The sequence below is a fragment of the Tachypleus tridentatus genome, chromosome 1 (assembly GCF_004210375.1).
Source record: "Tachypleus tridentatus isolate NWPU-2018 chromosome 1, ASM421037v1, whole genome shotgun sequence".
In the NCBI taxonomy this organism is placed as follows: domain Eukaryota; kingdom Metazoa; phylum Arthropoda; class Merostomata; order Xiphosura; family Limulidae; genus Tachypleus; species Tachypleus tridentatus.
In genome coordinates this window covers 13,510,284-13,532,318 of record NC_134825.1, presented here as the reverse complement: position 1 = coordinate 13,532,318, position 22,035 = coordinate 13,510,284, and the positions used below count along the sequence as shown (strand labels likewise).

At 31.0% G+C, this 22,035-nt stretch overlaps 1 pseudogene; it reads left to right on the top strand.

Moving 5' to 3' along the window:
• Positions 1-9,881: 9,881 nt before the first annotated feature.
• LOC143225273 (C-reactive protein 1.1 pseudogene) lies at positions 9,882-13,982 on the top strand (annotated as a pseudogene).
• The last annotated feature ends 8,053 nt before the right edge of the window (positions 13,983-22,035 follow it).

Genomic DNA, 22,035 nt, shown 5'->3' with positions numbered 1-22,035 from the left:
TTATATCTTTTTGTGGTAAAATTAATTACCACTTAATTTAATGTATGAATGACGTATATATTTATCATAAAAAACTATATAGGACGTAAATTAAATAAGCATTCTTTTCAATAACATAACTTGTATCTTACTCCAGTATTTTCTGCTACCATGAATAATTACACCTTCAAATGACATGAACCTAGTAACTTTCTATATTAAATTTCGAAGTGTCCAGGAGTGTAAAAAGGAATTGTTGAAACCATTTTACGTTAAATTTTTCGTTTCTAAATTGTATACATATCATTTAAAATTTAGAAATATATTCTTTTGTTGTTTGTAAGTAAGACCCAATAAAAAGGTCAACTATAACACACACACACATTTTCCCTGCTGGGCAAAACCTTAAGGTCAATGAACATATAAAAAATATGCATTTTGCGTTATTAGACTCAACCACTTATTTTAGTAGAGTTTCGAAAATTGAAAATATAAAAAGAGCAAAAAACATAAACTTTTTTTAGCATTTAGAAGGGAAAATATGAACACTATGAAATTAGCCTAAATTCTAGCTGGTCAAAGTTTAAGACCCTACTGAAACGAAACGTTAATCGGTCAACACATAACGAAATATAGTCGTTTGTATTTAAGCATTAGCATTGTCAACATCTCCCACTGACATCTCCTGTGTTACATTGGGTAAAAACATGGCAAAGGTTAAAAAAGTTGACAGAGTTTGAACGTGGCAGTATTGTGAAACTGCAAAATACAAGGTCTCTCTCAACGTGTCATTGCTGGTGAGATGGGGCATAATAAAATTGCTGTTACAAATTTTTAAAAGACCCTGAATGATACAGAACGAGAATTTCAAGTGGTCGGCCCAAGAAAATTTCGCCGGCGTTGAGCAGAAGGATTCGACGGGTTGTCCGGCAAGATACCAGCCGATCGTCGAACCAGATTAAGGACCTTACGGACGCAGAATGCAGCTCATAAACAATAAGACGGCATCTACGAGAGAAAAGCTATAAAAACCGTAAACGTCTTCAAAGGCCACGCCTTCTTCCACACCACGAAACAGCTCGGTTAAACTTTGCTGAGAAGCACCAAACATAGGACCTGGAAAAGTGGACGAAGATTTTGTTCTCTGATGAGAAAAAAATTTAACCTAGATGGTCCACATGGCTTCCAACGTTATTGGCAAGATAAGGATATCCCATCGGAGACATTTTCTAAGTGACGAAGTTGAGGAGGTTCCATCATGATCAGGGATGTTTTCTTCTTCCATGGAACAATGGAGCTTCAGGTTATACGGGGGCGTCAAACAGCAGCTGGCTACATTGGCATGTTGGAGAGAATATCATCATTGACTGAAGGTCCTCGCTTGTGTCGAAATGACTGGATCTTTCAGCAGGACATCGTTGCAATCCATAATTCCCTCAGGACAAAGGACTTTTCATGGCGAATAACGTGATTCTTTTGGTTCTTCCAGGGTGTTCGCCCGAACTGAACCCCATTGAAAATGTTTGGGGGTGCATGGTAAGGGAAATCTATTGAAATTGATGTCAATTCCAATCAGTGCATGATTTTCGTGAAGCCATCTTTACCACTTGGAATAACATTCCAACCAGCCTTCTACAAACAATTATGTCCATTATGCCAAATCGAATGTTTGAAGTTATTCGCAATGACGGCTGTGCAACTCACTGCTGAGACTTCTTGTTGAGCATTTATTCTTTGTTTTGGACTTCTTTTTGGTATGATCTTAAACTTTTGACCAGTTAGTATTTAAGTGATTTCATAGTGTTAACATTTTCCCTATTAAATGCTAAAAAGTTTCTTATTTTTATTTTCAATTCTTTTATTTTTATTTTTCGAAGCTCTACTCAAATAAGTGGTGAGTCTAACAACGCAAAGTGAATATTTTTCTTTATGTTCATTGGCCTTAAGACTTTGGCCACCAGTGTTTATATAGTGATTATAATATAAGTTTAAGGTAATTGTACTATTCGAAGTGTAATCTGACGTTAACAAATAAACTGACGAGATTTGCTACTTTGTACCTGAATAGGTAATATTAAACCATAACTGTCTTTAAATTACAACTGTTAAAAAGAAGAAAAGGACAACTAATATCAGCCCTTTAACGGAGTGCAGCAAGTCGTAACCCAATTAAATGATTAGTGGTTACACATATAAGTCTTTCTCGTATGAAGTTTCAAAGTGAGATCAAGTAATCTTGCAATTAGAATCTATTACTTATTTTTACAGCATCTGAACATGGTATCGCTATACTCCTATCATCACAATCGAACAAGTTTGAGATAGAAAATGCATCATTTAATTACATTATCATTTAAGTGTTTCATCTTATAAACCATTCTTAATATTTCTCTCTATCAACTGTTACTTAATACAATAAACAAATAGAAAATGGTAGGTAGCTGCAGCTATAAAATTGATAACATAATAAAATTTGAACATAAGAATGCGGATTGGCTAGATGTCTTCATATTTCATATATTATATACAAACTAACATAAAATTCCCAGATTTCGTTGTTGGATCATAAGCTCCCATATGATTTACCTATGTCTCAATATAGTAGTCAAGCGTCTCCATTATATTAATTATTTCTATAGCTATTCGAATCCACGAGTTTTTTTGTTTTAATTTATTTGTCTCTTGCCATTTCACTAACTTAATTCAATTCAACAATTTTGAATAAAAATTGTTTTAATTTTGCATTTTTAGATTCGTTTCTTTTTGTCTTTTTATTTGAGTCCTTTTCATAAACGTGCTATATATAAACTATTTATGAACACAGAAACGTTTTATCCATGTAAATAAAACGGTTGAACTTTTGTGAATTATTTGGGACGTTATTATTTCTACAACGACGACAAATATCCTTCCCAGATGGAGGGGAAGGGGCTGGCATGGCCAAGCATGTTAAGGCGTGCGAATCGTAATCCGAAAATCGCGGGTTCGAATCCCGGTCGCACCAAACATACTCGCCCTTTCAGCCGTGGTGGTGTTATAATGTGACGCTCAATTCTACTATTCGTTGATAAAAGAGTAGCCCAAGAGTTGGCGAGAGGTGGTGATGACTGTCATTATGTGACGGTCAATCCTACTATTCGTTGATAAAAGAGTTGCCCAAGAGTTGGCGGTGGGTGGTGATGAGTAGCTGCCTTCCCTCTAGTCTCACACTGCTAAAGTAGGAACGGCTAGCACCTGATGTGGTTTTTATTTAATAAACAAAAATCTTACATTTTTCTAATGACATCTTTCACATGGTTCTTTGTAACCTAAGATAAATTTACCTTCTTATCGAAAATTAAAATTCCGGTAACGTCACTTGAACCAAAGTAAAATTATCATTTTTATTTATTTTCCATTAAATTTTATATTAATTAGAAAAAATTTTCGGAACATGTTCATGTAAAATAAGCACTTAAACAAAAGTATTGTTCATTCACCATTACTGGATTTGAAATGGAAAATTAGTATCTTTAAGTGAGATGAAGAACCTTTTTAATATTCATTAAAGTTTTAATATTCTAGTTTAATTGCCACCAAGTTGTAATGATGATTTTTAATTTTTAGAAGCTGATACCTAAGAACTAAGCCTAAATGTTGCTGAAAGAGATTGTGAAAATGTTGTGCGGATTTTTGTCATTCGTTTCTGTTTTTACCTGTTTAACTCTGATGCAATAGAAAGTGAGTAAAATCGGTTTTAATATAAAGATACAAACATTGAATATTAAAGTTATTCCAGAAGTAATGATAAAATACAGTTTCTGTAAAAGAATATTACCTTTGAACATTATTAGTTGAATTTACATATACTAAAACAAAAAACTAAAGTTTTTAATTTTAATTAGTGTTTTATTTATTTATTGTATGTTTAATCATTATTTACATTTCAGAAACATCAACATTTATAATTTATTTTAAATGCATTCTTGTCATGACAAAAAATTTATACTCTAAGAAAAAGAAAAAAAATGAGTTAAACACAAATTGCATAATCGTCTATTTCTGTTTCCTACAGCGGGTATGAAAATCCGATACTTCACTTAACAATGATCAACCGTGGGGCATTCTTAAATAGAAAGAAATTATGACAACATTGGTCAATCGTAATTCAAAAATGTTTCGTATTACTTTGAAAAATATTGAAATTTATTTGTTTTGTATATTCATATAAAGTTATACAATGGTTACCTCAGCCATTGATAATTTCGAACTCACAGAAAAGAGAATCAGCTACTCAATAACACCCGCCATCAACTCACATCCCTTGTTCAGCGTGCTAATCATTATATGACACCAGGTGAAAGATCTCTCACTACAGAGTATAACGTGGTTTTGTGATAAAAATTTGGGAACCTTACACCCTCTCTTTTACAGTATGGTACGTTAAACACTGAGCCTGGCAGAATTACACATATATTTCACTAGTTTTGATTACCAGAAATCTTAACTAAAAGAAACGAGATGGTTGTTTATCTGATGTTCTTCTCTCTGGTGTCATGTTATTATATTAAAGGAACAATAGATCAGATACTTATGGATGAGTTAAAAACACGTAAAATGTAAATACACAAATGAACATATTAACAGCAACTGCTTACGAAGTTCTAAAATGTTATATATAGTTAAAAGCTGCTTTGAAATTTCATCTCAGTTTATGCACTAATGACGCTGTTTGGCTAATGAAAAGCAACTCTATTTCCTATTAAATATATATATGCATATATGTTACAAGAAACATGCACTCTTTGATTACATCTGCAGGTCTAAAAATATAATAATCCATCATGCAAAGCTAAGTTATAAAATAATTATTGTTTTCATCCTTTACTAGTATTTGTATGTGTTTTCTTTTAACATATTTTATCCGCGGTTCTGAAAAGATAATAATTTATAACATAAAGTTAAATTATAAAATATTTATTGTTTTCATACCTTACCAGTATTTGATTCGCAAATAAATAAATATTATAATTTATTTGTAAATATATTCTTCTTTCTTCTTAACCAAGCTACACAATGTGCAAATTTTGCCACCTAACTACCTCCGGAGGTGCGCTGGTAAGTCTACGGACTCACATCACTTTTAACAAGGTTTCCATATTCGTAGTGGGGAGTTGTCGTGTTCCTTTGATCTTAATTTTGAGCCACCTAACTACCTCCAGAGGTGCGCTGGTAAGTCTACGGACTCACATCACTTTTAACAAGGTTTCCATATTCGTAGTGGGGAGTTGTCGTGTTCCTTTGAACCTAATTCTGAACAAACAAACAAACTTAACTTTCGAAGAACTTTTAAACATTTAATAGTCTCATACTGTTAGAATAACTGGGGCAACGTTTTCTTTGTATTATGTTTTTTATGTTTATTAGCAAACTATAACATAAGACATTGAAAACAAAATACCCACTTTTATTTAACCTTCACATGTTTTTGTCAATACTGTGATATATGTTCTTACCTTTCTATAGAAAGTCATGAAAGCCATCTCATTTATTATAAAGCAAGTCATATCCTTGACTTATAGAAAAGTTACACTCGAGTTAATCAGATTTCAGAAATAGCATTCAATGGTAGATAAGACACATATCTTATAGGACTGACACACTCAATCATCGTAAATACTACTATGCAGTCAACTGTTACCATGAAGCTTTTAAATAGCGTCAAGAACTATATAAGATCTGTTGTTATTTTTATAGCATATGACAACAATGTTTTGAACATAGAATATCTGAACAAGTAAGTTTTAGATTTTGTGTGTTTGTTTAGAATTAAGCACAAAGCTACACATTGGTCATCTGTGTTCTTCCCGTCCATGATATCGATTTTTTTTTATCGATGTGAGTCTGCAGATTTTCAGCTATGATACTGGGAGGCAAATTTTAGATACATTATATTGTTTGTTTCTCTGTCGAATTTTGCGCAAAACTGCCGGAGCGACGGTTATTTATTTTATGTAAAAGTAAGAGTTCTGTCAGGTATTCAACACCACCTTCTGCGAGCCTTTGGGCTACGCTTTAACTAACAAAGTGTAAAATGAATTGTCATGTTATAACAGCTCGAACGGATGAAATGGAAGCTTCTTCGGCTTCAGATTTCGATGTCGCGAACGACTGATTGCAAATCTAGTGTTTTACCCACAAGACATGCCAGAGTTACATACAATATTGAACTTCTGTCAATAGTAAAACATCTCTAAATATAAATATAAGAAGTTTATCCTTAAAAAAAAAGTTCTATGTGAAAATATCGTGTATTTTTCTATTTCTACTAATTCTGACTTGATTTAAAATAGCCCACCTGATGATGACCGAAGAAGGTCGAAACGTTGTTCGCTCCTCTAAGTAAAAATTTTCTCAACCCAAACGAGCCGTTTTTACATAAATATTTTTCTCTACAAGTGGGTTTTCTTGAAATCACTGAAAATAGCCCAATGTTTTATACTGTTTTATTGTTAGATTTCATACTTGTTTGTTTTAAAACCAGTCACCCTTTCTCTATATATATGTAAGAATTTTAAATACACTTAATGAATAATGCTTCATCCCAATTGATAATATTAGTCATTATTTTAGTGATTTGGTGTTTAAAATAATAAAAAAAGATTCATAACTTATAAAAAAAACAAATATATAAACCCAAATTTCTATTTCTAGACCATTTATCTTTCAGAGAATTATTATTATTTTGCAGATGATATCGACGAAAATGTCAAGGTTTAGTGAGTTAGAAGCATGTTCACAGATGAGTTTTACTGTCTACTAGTAAAGCACGGAGAGATAATCGATTTTTTTATGGTGTTTTGACGTAAAATAAAATTGGTTATTGATTGGACATCATTTTTTTTTTGTAACTGTTTAATATTTCCTAAGTATATCACAAGTTACAGTTTCTTATCAACATGGTTATAAAAAAGATATATTCTTACAAAACCTGTGCTTTGTACTGGATGACTTTGAACCAAAGTAAAGAACTTGACTAATGCAAATATGGATTGGTTTGTTTTGAATTTCGTGCCAAGCTACACGAGGGATGTCTCCACTAACTGTCCCTAATTTTGCAGTGTAAGACCAGAAGGAAAGCAACTCGTCATCACCACACACCGCCAACTCTTAGACTGCTAGTTTACCAGAGGAACACCAACTGTAGTTATAACTGGTGATATTGCTTACAATACACCAAAGGGTTTTTTTAATACTATTCTGTCATTGCAGATACTATAACAGGAAAACTAAAGACAATGACGTTCATTTCAGTAACAGGTAAACAGAAAATGCGTTGTATCTCATGTATAATGTCAGTGCATTATAAAGCTGTCACTTAATATAATTTTTCTTGTAAACGTTGTAACCAATGAAGGATAACTTTTATACATGACAGGAGTGATACTGCATTCTGTCAATAACAAAAAAAAAACTGAAGTAACTCAACGTACTTTTGCGGATGTTAAGTTTTTAACAAGAGCGTTCAAAGTTGAGAAAATTATAGTAGCTAATACAATAAATAATAAACCTTTATACAATGATAAAAGTCTTTTTAACCCTAGAAAGTTGTTTCTTTTGTCAGTAGTCTTGTGAAAAACTTTCACTTTGGTCGATAAGAGAAGCCTTTATTAAATCAGTTTATATGTGTGTGTATGTTTTAAATTTTTGTGCAAGGCCACTCAAGGGCTGTCTGCACTAGTCGTTCATAATTTAAAAGTGTAAGACTAGAGGGTAAACAGCTTGTCATCACCACTCATCGCAAACTCTTGGGCTACTCTTTTACCCACGTAATTTATCGAAACATTATAACGCTCCTACTGCCGAAAAAGCGAGTATTTTTGGTGGAACATAAATTCAAACCAGAAACCCTTAGATTAGGAGTTAGCGCCTTATTGCGGGCTTTAGTGAGAAAAGTAAACTTTACTTTAAACTGAAGATTATAAAGTTCTTAGAACCACACCGACATCTTGATATATACAAAATCGTTCCAGAAAAGATCGAGATGTTTTGATTAGGGTTGGAAGGAGTGTAAAGTATTGAAGAGAAGTTATATACGTCGATGAAGAAATATCAATCAATAATTGGCCAAATGGGAAGAAAATATGGCAACAACGTGTGTTTAAACGAATATTAAAGATAAGTTCATAAATTTTTGGCGTTGAAGATAAAGATTTATTTCGAAAATTTACTTATTCAAACCACTAAATTCGACATTAAAAAAATGAATAAGTTATTCGATGTAGTGATTTTTCTATTAGGGAAAACAACATTAAGACAAATTGATATAATTTAGTTATATAACACATAGCCAACAATCCTTAGATATATATCTTTAAATATACTTTCTTTATTTCATGAATTCTATAGAAAATTGGATCAAGTTACATTTTTAACTTATTCCATTTCGGCATTAAATTTTACATCCTTGATATAGTAAACACGTCGTTCTTGAAGTGGTTCGATATGGAAAAAAAAGATTTAATATACTTAACACTTCTATCCTATTCTTTTCTCTTGTCTAGAACGTAAATAAATAACAAAAATTATTTATTTCAGTATAGGGTATTTTTCTAACAAACCTTCTTTAGAATAATACCATATGAAGTATTTTCTTAATTTTGTTTTAATCTTTGAGGAATGAAGTTCAGAAACATTAAATATATAAGAGAAATATATCATTTAAGAAAACAGTGGAAAAGGAAAATTGTAAAATGTTAAGCAACATAACTTAACCTCCCTTTTCCGATGGAGTTAAGGTTGCGGTTCTATTTGAAATTGGAGGTATAGAGGTTTGTGCAACCTAATATAATCCCCATAAAACTGTCTTTACTTACTTTAATGATATCTGTTGATATACCTTTGTTATGTGTTCCAATATAATATTATAAAAATAAGAACACCAGATAAATATATAGTTTAATTGTGAGTATTGATTAATAATCACATTATTTTTATCGTAGATATTTTATATCTCGTTGGTTAGCTTAAACAAACAAAACAAAACAAACTTACATTAGTCGAGTTCTTTACTTTTGGTTCAAAGTCGTCCAGTATAAAGCACAGGTTTTTTAAGAATATATCTTTTTTTATAACCATGTTGATTGGAAACTGTAACTCCTGATATACTTAGGAAATATCGGACACTTACAAAAAAATGATGTCCAATCAATAACCAATTTTATTTTACGCCAAAACACCATAAAAAATCGATTACCTCTCCATGCTTCACTAGCGGACAGTAAAACTCATCTGTGAACATGCTTCCAACTGACCAAACCTTGACATTTTCGTCGATATCATCTGTAAAATAATAATAATTCTCTGAAAGACAAAGGGTCTAGAAATAGAAACTTATGAATCTTTTTTTTTATTATTTTAAACACCAAATCACTAAAATAATGACTAATATTATCAATTGGGATGAAGCATTATTCATTAAGTGTATTTAAAATTCTTACATACATAGAGGAAAGGGTGACTGGTTTTAAAACAAACAAGTATGAAATCTAACAATAAAACAGTATAAAACATTGGGCTATTTTCAGTGATTTCAAGAAAACCCACTTGTAGAGAAAAATATTTATGTAAAAATGGCTCGTTTGGGTTGAGAAAATTTTTTACTTAGAGGAGCGAACAACGTTTCGACCTTCTTCGGTCATCATCAAATGGGCTATTTTAAAACAAGTCAGAATTAGTAGAAATAGAAAAACACACGATATTTTTACATAAAACTTTTTTAAGGTTAAGGCACTAATTGTCAGACCAAAATGACAATAAAAGTTGTGAACTTTGAAAACGGAGGAAAACATCGGATTTTTTGCCAAAACGCATTCGTGTCCAATAAATTTGTTTGAGAGATCTGCATGTTCTGCACGTGCAACATGTGCAAAATCCCTATACAAGTGACCGGTTCTCGGTTTCCGGAGCTCAGTGTTAAGTCACCGACACGCAATACAGTTACGCCAAGACTGACAAAAGCACAACGCAACATTGCCATTGGTCGCTTGGAAGCAGGCAAATCTCGATCAGATGTTGCCAGAGCTGTGAATGTCCACCAAAGCACTATCACATGGCTATAGAATCGTCATCAACAACATGGATCAACTCGTGACTGTCTACGATCTGGCAGAACTCGTGTGACCACGCCCGCACAAGATCGCTACATCCGGTTACGTCTCCTTCGGGACGTAACCACCACTGCGACGTCTACTGTCTCAACCATACCAGGGATGCGTAGGATTTCCGATCAGACCGTATGCAAACGTCTACGAGATTCTTAGGCCCCATGTGCAACCCATCACGGTGAACGTTAACGACGTTTTTCAACATGACAACGCCCGTCCTCACACAGCCCGACTCACCACTGTCTTCTTGGGACACCACAACATCAACGTTTTTCCCTGGCTCTCCAGATCACCAGATTTAAACCCCATCGAACATCTTTGGGACGAGTTGGACCGACGTCTCCGACGGCGACAACCTCAACCGCAGACTCTACCTCAGCTTGCAGCAACTTTGCAGGATGAGTGGACAGCCATTTCACATGATGTGATTCGTCATCTCATCGCTTCCATGGGCAAAGATGCCAAGCAGTTATTGATGCTCATGGGGGGCATACTCGTTATTCACGTTGAGTGACGTTAAACTTCAACTAGTGAACGTGAACTACGCCTTTGCAAACTTTGGATGTTCAGCAGTGAATGTGCAAAGTTTCAAATATGTCATACACAACTACCCGGAATAAACTTGTTAATAATTTGACTCAAATTTTGCCTTTTGCGTTTCGTTTTTTGAAGAGTTTATATATGTATATATGTTACATGAAACATGTAGTCTTTGATTACAACTGCAGGTGTAAAAATATAATAATCCAATATGTAAAGTTAAATGATAAAATAACTATTGTTTTCATCCTTTACTAGTATTTGTGTGTGTGTGTGTTTTCTTATAGCAGAACCACATTGGGCTATCTGCTGAGTACACTGAGAGGAATCGAATACTAATATTTGACGCAGATAAAAGTAAATGTTTTTCTTTATTTCTAAATATTTTTTTCTTTATTATATTCAGCATACAACTCCACAATGAGCTATCTGTATTATACCTAACATGAGTATCCGAACCTGGTTCTTAGCCATTAACTACAGAGGGGCTTTTAAGAATTTAATGGTTGAATGTTTATTTTAATTGGGACAAATCTTTCTCGTCATAAGTGTCTGGTATTTAATGAAAAGCTATAACATAAGACACTGAAAACAAAATTACCACTTTTATTTAAATTGTGCGTGTTTCACATTTCTGTCAAATTTGAGATGTATACTATTTGAATATGTGTAGTTCTGGTTTTGTTAGTTTTATTTGTACTACCTCATAGAAACCAAAAAACTCAACAGTATTTAGAGAACTAATTGTTTGAACGTAAATCATTCAAACTCCAGATATTCACATCTCAGCCATATAAAGTGGTCGAATGTGTTAGTTTAGAAAAGAATCCAATCGCTTTTCTCTTGACTTCCAGTGGCACAGCTTTAAATCTGTAGACTTATAATCCAAAACGAAATTTTCTTCTCAGCTTTTAACTAAATTTTATCATTAAACTTTTATTATTTACTCGTGACAAATATATACAACAAAACTTTATGTTGAGCATCAAGCCGTCTTTCAAAGTTGTTGTTAACGAAACTGCAAATTATGAGATATTTGATGTTTCTTTAAGATGCTAAAGTCAAAGTCACACAATAACTTATATGTCCCATATCAATCGCGACTATCTAAACCCAATTTTCAATCTTATAATTTCCCTTGACCTATTGTTGAACTGATAAAACGTCTTTTCTCTTATCATTTTTGATTGACCTTTTCTGTAAATAAAAAGTTTTGGTACATACTCAACAGATGGCCAGAATTGTTATTTCCTATGAAATACATATTTATTTGGCTTGTTTTGAATTTCGCGCAAAGCTACTCGGGGGCTATTTTCCCTAGATGTCCCTAACTTAACAGTGTAAAAGACTAGAGGGAAGACAGCTAGTCATCACTACCCACTGGTAACTCTTGGGCTACACTTTCACCAACGAATAGTAAAATTTACCGTCACAAAATAACAACTTTAGGATTGAAAAAGCGAGCATGATTGGTGTGACAAGGATTCGAACTCACGACACTCAGATTACGAGTCGAGTGCCTGAACCACCTCTCCAAAATATTTGTTATTACCTGAGGTTTATATTTTTCTCGCTTTAATAACTACACATCGGGAGAATTATCACTTAAGTGTGTTTTATGGTATGAATCTCAAATGAATTAATTTCGTAATATCTTGAGACATAAAGTTATGTTCAAAATGCTAAAGTTTTTATACTGGAGCGTAACAGTCGATTTCACTTGGATTTAGAAGCTGCACAACATCAAAGTTTCCGTTGTAGCTGTTTCAAAAAAGCAGAAAACCCTGTAACATACAGTAAGTATACAGTAAGTAAACACGAGAAATTAAAAGAAAAAACTTGGCTCAAATCTTATTATTAAAACTGAAGAAAACATGAAGACTGAAACCAAATATTACTAATTCTTAATGACGAGAAACCCTCTTGAAATAGACATGTATCTCAGAACGGCTGGTGTGGGTATTAACACTTTTAATGATAAGCAGAGAACAATACTTTGACCTTTCTATATCATCTTAAGGTTAAAATGTTACTAAGTTTCAATTCATCTACAGCATTACTTACTGGAATATTTTGGCTTCATATTTATATTTCTTTTATATCTCTAACAAAACAAGAAGAGTTTTGTTTCAGTCAAATCAAGCCTTTAAAGAAAAGTAGTTACATCGAAATAAAAACGTGAAATTCCAAAATGAATTAAAACATGCTATTAAGACGGATATTCCTTACACATACCAATATGCAAGCGGCGTTATCACCGTAAAATAACAGTCAATACATGTATCTCTTTTATACAACTTATGCAGATAGAGTATCAAAGTTTCTTTTAATAATTCGTGATTCATCGTGTCTATTTTATTGCGATATTTTTAACCTTTAAATTACTACACTAGATAAGAATTCAAAAGAGCATAATATTGCTTTATACTCTAAATACAGTAAGAAAAGTTTTGTTTAATGAATAAAAACAAGAACAATGAAGTTAGAAGTCTGTGTTTCATTATTTTCTTATTTATCTATTATTTTATTATAGAAATCGTGCAACTATTCAGTCCTATAACTCGTTGAGTTTGTCGCTTGCTTTGGAAGAAGGAGAAAATAGCAGTAATTTACTCCTTCTACAGCCAGTTACTTCCATCGTTTGGTGATGGATGGTACTTTACCAAGTCTTCAGGAATTAACCTTCTGTTATTGGTTCAAAGTTCATCGTTTAGATAGAAGACTCCATGTATTTTCATATGCCCGAAATGCAACGGATAATGATATTCTAACTTTTCTAGAAGGAGAAAATGTTATAGATTTAATTATCTGTGGCAAAACACAGATAAATATTGAGTGTCCTTTTGATATAGAGGTTGGAAAATGGCATCACATTTGCTATGTGTAGTCTTCTTGGTAAAGAAGCTTATCTCTGATGATGAATGGTTATCGTTGCTATGGCAGTGTTACTGGGGTAACTAAGGTAAAAACAGTTCAAAAAGGAGATACAGTTGTTTTTGAAGAAGATCAGGATAAAGTTGGTGGTTGATTGATGGTTCCAAAAATATGGAAGAAGAGTTGAGTGAACTAAATATGTGGAATTCAGCACTGGACAGTAAGCAAACATTAGACCTAACTAAATGTGATGATGAGAGAGATCTGTACGGAAACATAATTCAGTGTGTAGAGACATATTTTATGTTGAATGATGGGGTTGCTATTTTTATAATAAAATTTGTGCTCAGACATCATGTAACAAAACGTTTATTTTCGTGTAGAACCGTTAACCCTAAGTTTGTAAGAACTATATGTTATATTCAAAACATCTTTAAAGTTTAGCTTACAGAAACTTTGTAACTCGCTTGCACTTTTTCATCGATATCTTCAATGTTTTGATTATGTATCTTTTATGGTGTGTGTTTTAATATTGTAAACTGAATATTGCTTCACAGACGAGCCATTAAATCGCTATACTAGAAGAACAAGACTTAGCTCATATTATCCCTATTTCATATTTGCTAAGATAAATTTTTACTATAAAAAGTTGCAGTGATCATGTTGAGTTTTCTAACAGTACCATCAGCTGTATTGTTAGTATGATATTTGACCACCATTTATTTGTCAAGTACTAAATGTAAAACTATTTTACAGACTCTAAACCAATCTCTTTACCAACAAATAAATAAGTTTATATTTTATAAATCAATATACGAATAAGAAGTGTCCAAATTTACTTAATGTCTCAGTTTTAATTTCTGAAAAACTTAACAATCTATCGAGAACTTTCGAGTTATTTTAACCAAACTTCATTTTAAAGTGTGTATTAAAAGAATAAAGAAATTAATATACATTAATAAATTCGTTTGTAATCAGTAAGACTCAGTGAACGTTTATTATTTTAATGATTTTATATTGAGTTTAACTGAACTGTGATAAATGTGTTTTCGTAACTTACTTACCTATATACTCTGTATGTGGGTAAGTTACGAAAACACATTTATCACAACAAACCACCATTAAGGTAGCCTTTTACAGTGCGAACGTCAACACACAAAGGAAAAACTACAAAAACATATAGCCAGAAGTTATTCTATAATTATTTACACTGTTACGTAATGGGCTGTCTGTGCTCTGTCAATAACAGGTATCCATCCACGGGTTTGTGTAACTGAAAAGGTGACCATCTTTGTAAATTATCTTCTGTTACCTGATCAAGACTGTTGGATTAGGTTTTCTCTATAAAGAGCCACAAATTGAACAAGGAGGATTATTTTCTACGGTTAGAGCAGCCACTCGCATTTGTTTTTGTTTTCTGTTAGCGACTGCTTTTCTTTGAATAAATTCCAGACACTTAGTGTATCGTTGGTGTAATAACACCAATATTTTGTATAATATGTAGCAGCTCAAACAAATACTTAACTATCAGATAACGAATCGATCACCTCAATCACCTGGTTATACCAATCCGATACAGTATAGTTCAAGCTACAAATATTCTCTAAGTTACCATAGTCTCTTCTGAATCACTTTTATTTATTTATGATATTTTGAACGTAAACTCTTTGAAACTCAGTTCTAGTCAAACACAAGTTCTCTATCTTTTCATATAATTTGGAATAAATAAAGTATTATAATTTTTTCTTTGTAAGGAAAATAACTGAGATACAAGAAAAAAATTTACAACTAGAAATATCGTATTCTACGTGTCTTTGTAAATACGATTGTTAGTTATGGGTATAAAATTTAACTGTTTATATTTTTAAATTTATATATTTTCACGTGATTGTCTTTTGTATCTGATTTAAAGTAACTTAATATAGCATATAAAATCATTATAAGAGGAAATATATCTCAAATATGTTATAACTTATGATAGTTATTAAGTTTATAAATCTTCGTGTTATTCTTTGTTTTGTGTGAGTAAAAGCACTGAAGTATAAGAAATAGTATTAATAAAGCTATAAATGTCATTATCCTTGAACTTAAGAACATATAATAGTATATACATATATTTAATGTATGAATTTCTTCTCAAAGTGAATGTTCAAAATAGCACTTATATATTATTCATAATCCTACTCTATAGTTTGTATTTGCATTTTGCTTTAATCATAACAAGCAAGAGTATTTGTATGCTAATAAACAAAATCACTAGTATTATACAAATAAAGCCTTACGAAAGAAATCATTATAGCCAAACTCTTTAATGGTGTTAAATATCAATCGTGTAACATTATTCAAAAAATCCTTATTTCACTGTTGTTCAGCTCTGTTCTCAGAGCTATATGTTCACTTTATGTAACCTTGTTTAGAGTCTTATTTCCATGTTGTGGGAAAATGTTAACAGAGCCCTATTTAGGCCTATTTTACCTTTTGTTATCATAGTGTTAATTGGAATAATACCGAATTGATCAAATAAATTAATAAAAGGAATGAAAGTAGAGCAATTAGAAATATTTAAGAATTTAAATTTAGCTTTAAATAGAGATCCTGGCCAACAATTGTAAAAAATTCATTTATGAAAATCATGTTTAAAGTTAAATTGCAGCATCCTATATGTAAAATTATTGGCTACATATTAAACATCCATTAGTTATTATTTGTTATTAGTGTAGTACAAAGTGTACTTCAATGAATGGACATTGATAATTATATCTTTCAGTTGATTATATACAGCACTTGGATAAAAGGTAATTCAAGAAACAATATATTTTGAAATATGCATTCATTAAAATATATATATATAGTGTCAATGGTTTTGTTTTTACTGTAACGCTTAGAAGCCTTTTTATTTTATATAATGGGTGACAATAACTATGGGATAGAGATATTGTTTTTGGTTGCAATTACCTTTCTCTAATACAACATGAGTATTATGTTATTGTCATTTTGATTTCTTCTGTGACAATGATAAAATTTTCTTATGTGCTACAATTTTAGTTTTTAAGCACATAAATCCTATATATTGGCTAAACGAGTAAATGAATATTGTATTCATATTGTCTTCAAATAGGTTTTAAGGTTATTTAGTGTAAACGAATATTGTATTCATATTGTCTTCAAATAGGTTTTAAGGTTTTTTAGTGTAGCATTTAGATGTATCTATATATTATGTTTTATTTCGATTGCCGTTGGTAACTGTGATCATTGTGAATGTCATTTGTCATCTGTAAATAATATAATCCTTTAACTTTGTACTATTTTCAGTAATAATGACTTTGTGTTCAATTGTAATGAATTGTGTTTGCCTATTATCTTTAGGAAAATTTTACTTTTTATCACACCTAATACATGCTTTGAGAGTCGAGTGTAATATTCTGTAATTTTTTATACATCATGTTGTTGTTTTTTTTCTAACATCCAGATTCTGAAGTTATATATTGTCATATATATTGTTATATATATATTCAGTATTACCTGTGTTATTTAATGTTCTGTAAAAATGTATCCTGGTTTTCAGAAATATTTCAGACTGACATGTGATGCGCTGTATTTTCTTACAATTCTCTGTTAACCTGGTGACCTTTAATGTTATAAACTATTTGTTTTATTTTCTACCCAAATGCTAGTGTTCATAAAATATTGTTGTTTCATGAAAATTAACCATTTCTCTCTTGATTTGTTGTTAAAAGATTAATTTCATTTCCTTTCTTCAGTTATATTTTCCATCTCCTGGTTAAACAGATGTAAAATACGTACGTGTTTTTAATTTAGAAATATTTTACTGAGAATTTATACACATATTCCAATCAGAAGTACTTTTTCAATGAAAGATGACAATATCAAAAAATTATTCAGCTTTTATTATTTAATTTTTACTTGGTGGTTTAGATTAATAATTTTTAAATATAGATCTTTAAATTTAACGATAAAATTATGAATTTATTCATCCATACCAGTTTCAACACAAACTGCCGCCATATTTTCTCTCCACCTGACCAATTATTGATTGATATTTCTTCATCAGCTGATATAACTTCTCTTCAATACTTTACACTCATCCCAGTACTACCGAGATTCGTTTCTTCATGACATTATGTGCTTTTTGTTTTCTATTATAAAAAATTTATCCAGAAAAACTACTGAATTTTTTCTACTACTCTAAACAAACATTATGAATCTATCAGTATTAACTGGCTACCATCAAAACAAGTTGGAACAAGAAATAATTACTATTTGCTCCATTAATTTATTAATCTATCTTTCTAATATTATGCAAAAAATAACATCGATCAGACTTTTTATATCACATTGTATTAACTGAATCAGTATTCAAATCATTTAATAATAATCAAGCGACAATAGATGTACTTTTGGAAGTTTATTGGTACAATGCCATAAAGTATAAACTAGAATATCAAAATTTTAAAGAAACTGTATTCAGAATGATATCGAACTTGTTGGTCGATAGAAATGACAATGTTAAAAATCTGTATGAGGATACGTTATCAAAAACATTCAATATTAGTGTTGAAGTCAAATAACTTATAACGTTTCAGAAAATAACCTAAAAACACATCAAGTTCAATGAAACAGAGGAATAACATTAGCACTAAGGCTTCCAAAATTCACTCCAGTTTATTACGTACGTAAAATTAACAACGGACTCATTTTTAACTGAATTACCTTTCAAATAAGAAATATCAGGGAAAGGTAATATATATATGGTATTGTCATTTGCAAACAAATAAAAAAACTTTTAAATAAAGATTAAAGCTATTGAATCTAAGCATAAAATACTTTGTTTTTATTTAAGTTGTAACAAGTAATTAAAATAAACTATAAAACACTGAATTTACTAAAATTAGATTATAGAACATCGCTGCCAACCATAATGTAAAAATAGTTAAATATATTTAGGTTTTTATACTTCTCTGTCATCAAATCATTGGACTATCACTTAACAGAAACACTTGATTATTCTCGGACCAGACCATTTGTCTTTCCTTATTTTCTGTAAGTGAAAAAAATACTTCTGTTTCTTATCAGTTCGTATCATGTACGTTAGAGTATCACCATTCTGTTTTTTTATATCATTCAACGTTTTACTTTCAATACCCTCAATACTCCTTTATTTGTTCTATCAGTGTAATTATTAATAATATTTACGTTTTCTGTCGATCCGTCTTCCTGTAGTCCAACTAGTTCAAGGTCACAGCCTTCCTCAAGCGAAACATTACCGTCTGACTTTGGACACATTGAGCGATGGTGTTCAGGATTTTGTGTTTTGCACGTCATACAATAATAGTTATGTCCACATGTCCTTGTTTATGCCAGATGTAGCACTGAAATTCAGGGCAATCAGTAAACAGACGATTTTCATATATACATAAATAACAGATTTTGTGTTGGTCGTTATGTTTAATGTTGTAATAAACAACACGATCTAATGCATCAATTAATTTTACCACATACGTTAATAACGATTTGCCTGGTGGACACACTACACGAAATATTCTAGTTTCGATATACACGTCCTTTATTTTCTTCTAGTGTATTTTTGTTAGTTCTATTTTGTCTACATTGGTATCCAAATTCTTCAATTGTTAACTATCTGGTCATTGTTAACATATGGTGGAACATTGAATATGAACACTGTCACCACTGCATTCACAGTTCACTGGTTGGTAATAGTTTTTCTCCACATTTAATACCCATATTCATGCATGTTTTTACATCAGATAGTTCTTTAAACGTAATTTCATGTCCTTCAGGTCTGAAAACAGTCGATTCTATACAATCAACTCCATATAAATATTCTACTGCATAAAAACTTATTCAAAATTCATTCCTTCTGTACGAAGTAACACCGTTTTATGCATTAAGTCTAACACATTTAACTCGATATTCATATTTTCATCTAACGGCGTAATTGATGCCATGATGAGTTATCCAACTGAAATACCTTACAAGGGCATTAAACTAAAAGAAAAATGTATAAGAAAAGGCCTTAGATTATTATTCTAACGACAAAACTCACCACTCTAAAAACAATGTCACCTTTCTAATCTCAAAAATGTAGTAGTACAATACTTAATTAATATAAATATCGAGAAGTTTTAACGTTAACTTTGAATTAGAACTGATTAAGCAAGTGATACGAAAGTATATCCCCAGATTAACGTCAGGTGATGTAACACCCAGACGAGACCTATTTCACATTTAAGATTTCTTCTGAATCGTTTCATGATGAAGTTAGTACAATAAAAACTTTATAAAATACCTGAAGTAATAACACACGTAACGTTCTTTTCATTCCTTAAAAATATCATCAGTTTATCTTAAAACAAACACATGAGACTAATAATGAAAACAAGTTAATATAATATAAAACCAACATTAGAAAAATATCATCAATCTATCTTAAAACACAGTCATGAGTCTAACGATGAAAACAAGTTAATCTGTCTTCAGATGAAGTGAAAGCAGCAAACATAAGAAAATTTAAAGGATGGTTTTATATATATTTAAATGATAAGAGATGGTTTCCAAGTGCTGGTGAGGCCTTGTGTGTAACGTAAACTAAGCTCATAAGATACTGATCTGAAGAAGTTGCCACTTTAAATGAAGAAATTGGTCTTTTTAATTGAAAACTAAACAGCCAGGTCGTGGCCATAGATAACCGGATGACAGGAAAAAAAAAAGACAGAAAGACCTCTAGAAGCACTGAGTTATGATTTATAGAAAAGGAAACAAAATATATAAGTTGAGTGTTTGACAAGTTTATAATACATGATACTCAATAATATAACTTTTTCATAAATATAACTTAAACATTTATATCTTTACAATGAATACTAACTATAAACTAAGAAACTTGTGGACATTTTTTGTTACTGTTAAAAATATCTACAATAAGTATATGTACAATATTATATTGTGGAGTTTCAAAAACAGATAAAATTACGTGAAAACATTCTCAAAATTATGAATAGTGAAATTCATAGTTAAAAGAAAACACTAACTGAACTTTCCACATTTAAGGAGATTCCTACACTAAGGTGTTAGGATATATGTGGTTTTGTTACATATCACTGTTTTCAAAACGTTGTATTTTTGCTTTTTAATATGTATGAATATTTTTTGGGTTTTGACGAAAAATAAGTTGATTATTATTAAGAGGTGCTTATTATAAACTGTAAAATTACTATAAAAACTAATATTGTAATTTTATATCATTTGTGGAATTTGTTGGACATTATGGTCTGCTAAATGGATTATTCCATTCTATCTCTTATCAACTTATGGAATGGTTCCTTTGATGCAGTTATTTGTATTGTTAACTTGAGTTATATCATAATTTTGTTTTATAGGGACATGGTTTGTACAGAAATTAATTTATAATATCCATTTACTTAGTTTTCATATTTTTACATAACCTGTGATTTAACTTCCATTTAATGTGCCACAGAAAAGTCTATGATTCTCACCATAATATTCATTCTTTTCATTATTAAAAAAAATGTTTATTAAAAAGACAATTAAACTAAAAATTACATAATTGTTAAGTTACGTCATTTTATTGTTTGGATTCTATTCTGTTGAATGATAGAATTACAAATACAGTAATATTAGGAGCAGGTAACTATTACAGTACATCAGCCAATAAAGTACGTTGTTTTTACATACTTATTGTTACTGACCAATGATAAAAGTAAAAGCCAGTTGAGAATCAAGATTGGTTTAATAATTAATTTTATGTTACTGCAGGAAAATTTAACTTCTTAACAAATTGATTAATCTTTATAGGAATGAATTCTTTGGTATCTTAAAGCTACAAACATGAGAAAATAGATGTGTAGTGGAATTAAAATATTTATTAAATTATGATATTTTATATAGAAAATTTAATAGCTAATAAATTTGTTTTAAAAATGACAGAGGTTTATCACTGCTCTCTTAAGAAAAAAACTTTGGACGTTTTGTAAATGTTAATATTTGTGAAACTAAAATAGATTTCTTGAAACTGATATACAAATATACATTTGTTAACATGTTGTTTGGCAACCCTTATTTCTAGACATCAGTTTTTGTATAGCAGAGGACATAATAACAATAGATCAAAATTTTTCTTTAAAATGAAAATAGCAAGTGAAAATAATGAATTTTAAGTTCTGAAAAAATTAATTTCAGTTCAACGAAACTAGGAAACCAGTTCATAGAATTTGTGATATCTCAAGAATGATTACTTCCAGTTAGTATATTAACGTTTATATACTATTTATGTTATGGTAATTATAATAACTCATAAGTGAAAGTAAAGAAGAATATGTCATGCATGGTATTGAAGAGACCTCTCGTCAAACGAGAGTAATAGTTGATATTTCGAAATCATTAACCCCTCATCGGCACAGCGGTATGTCTGCGGCCTCATACCTCTGAAAACTGGGTT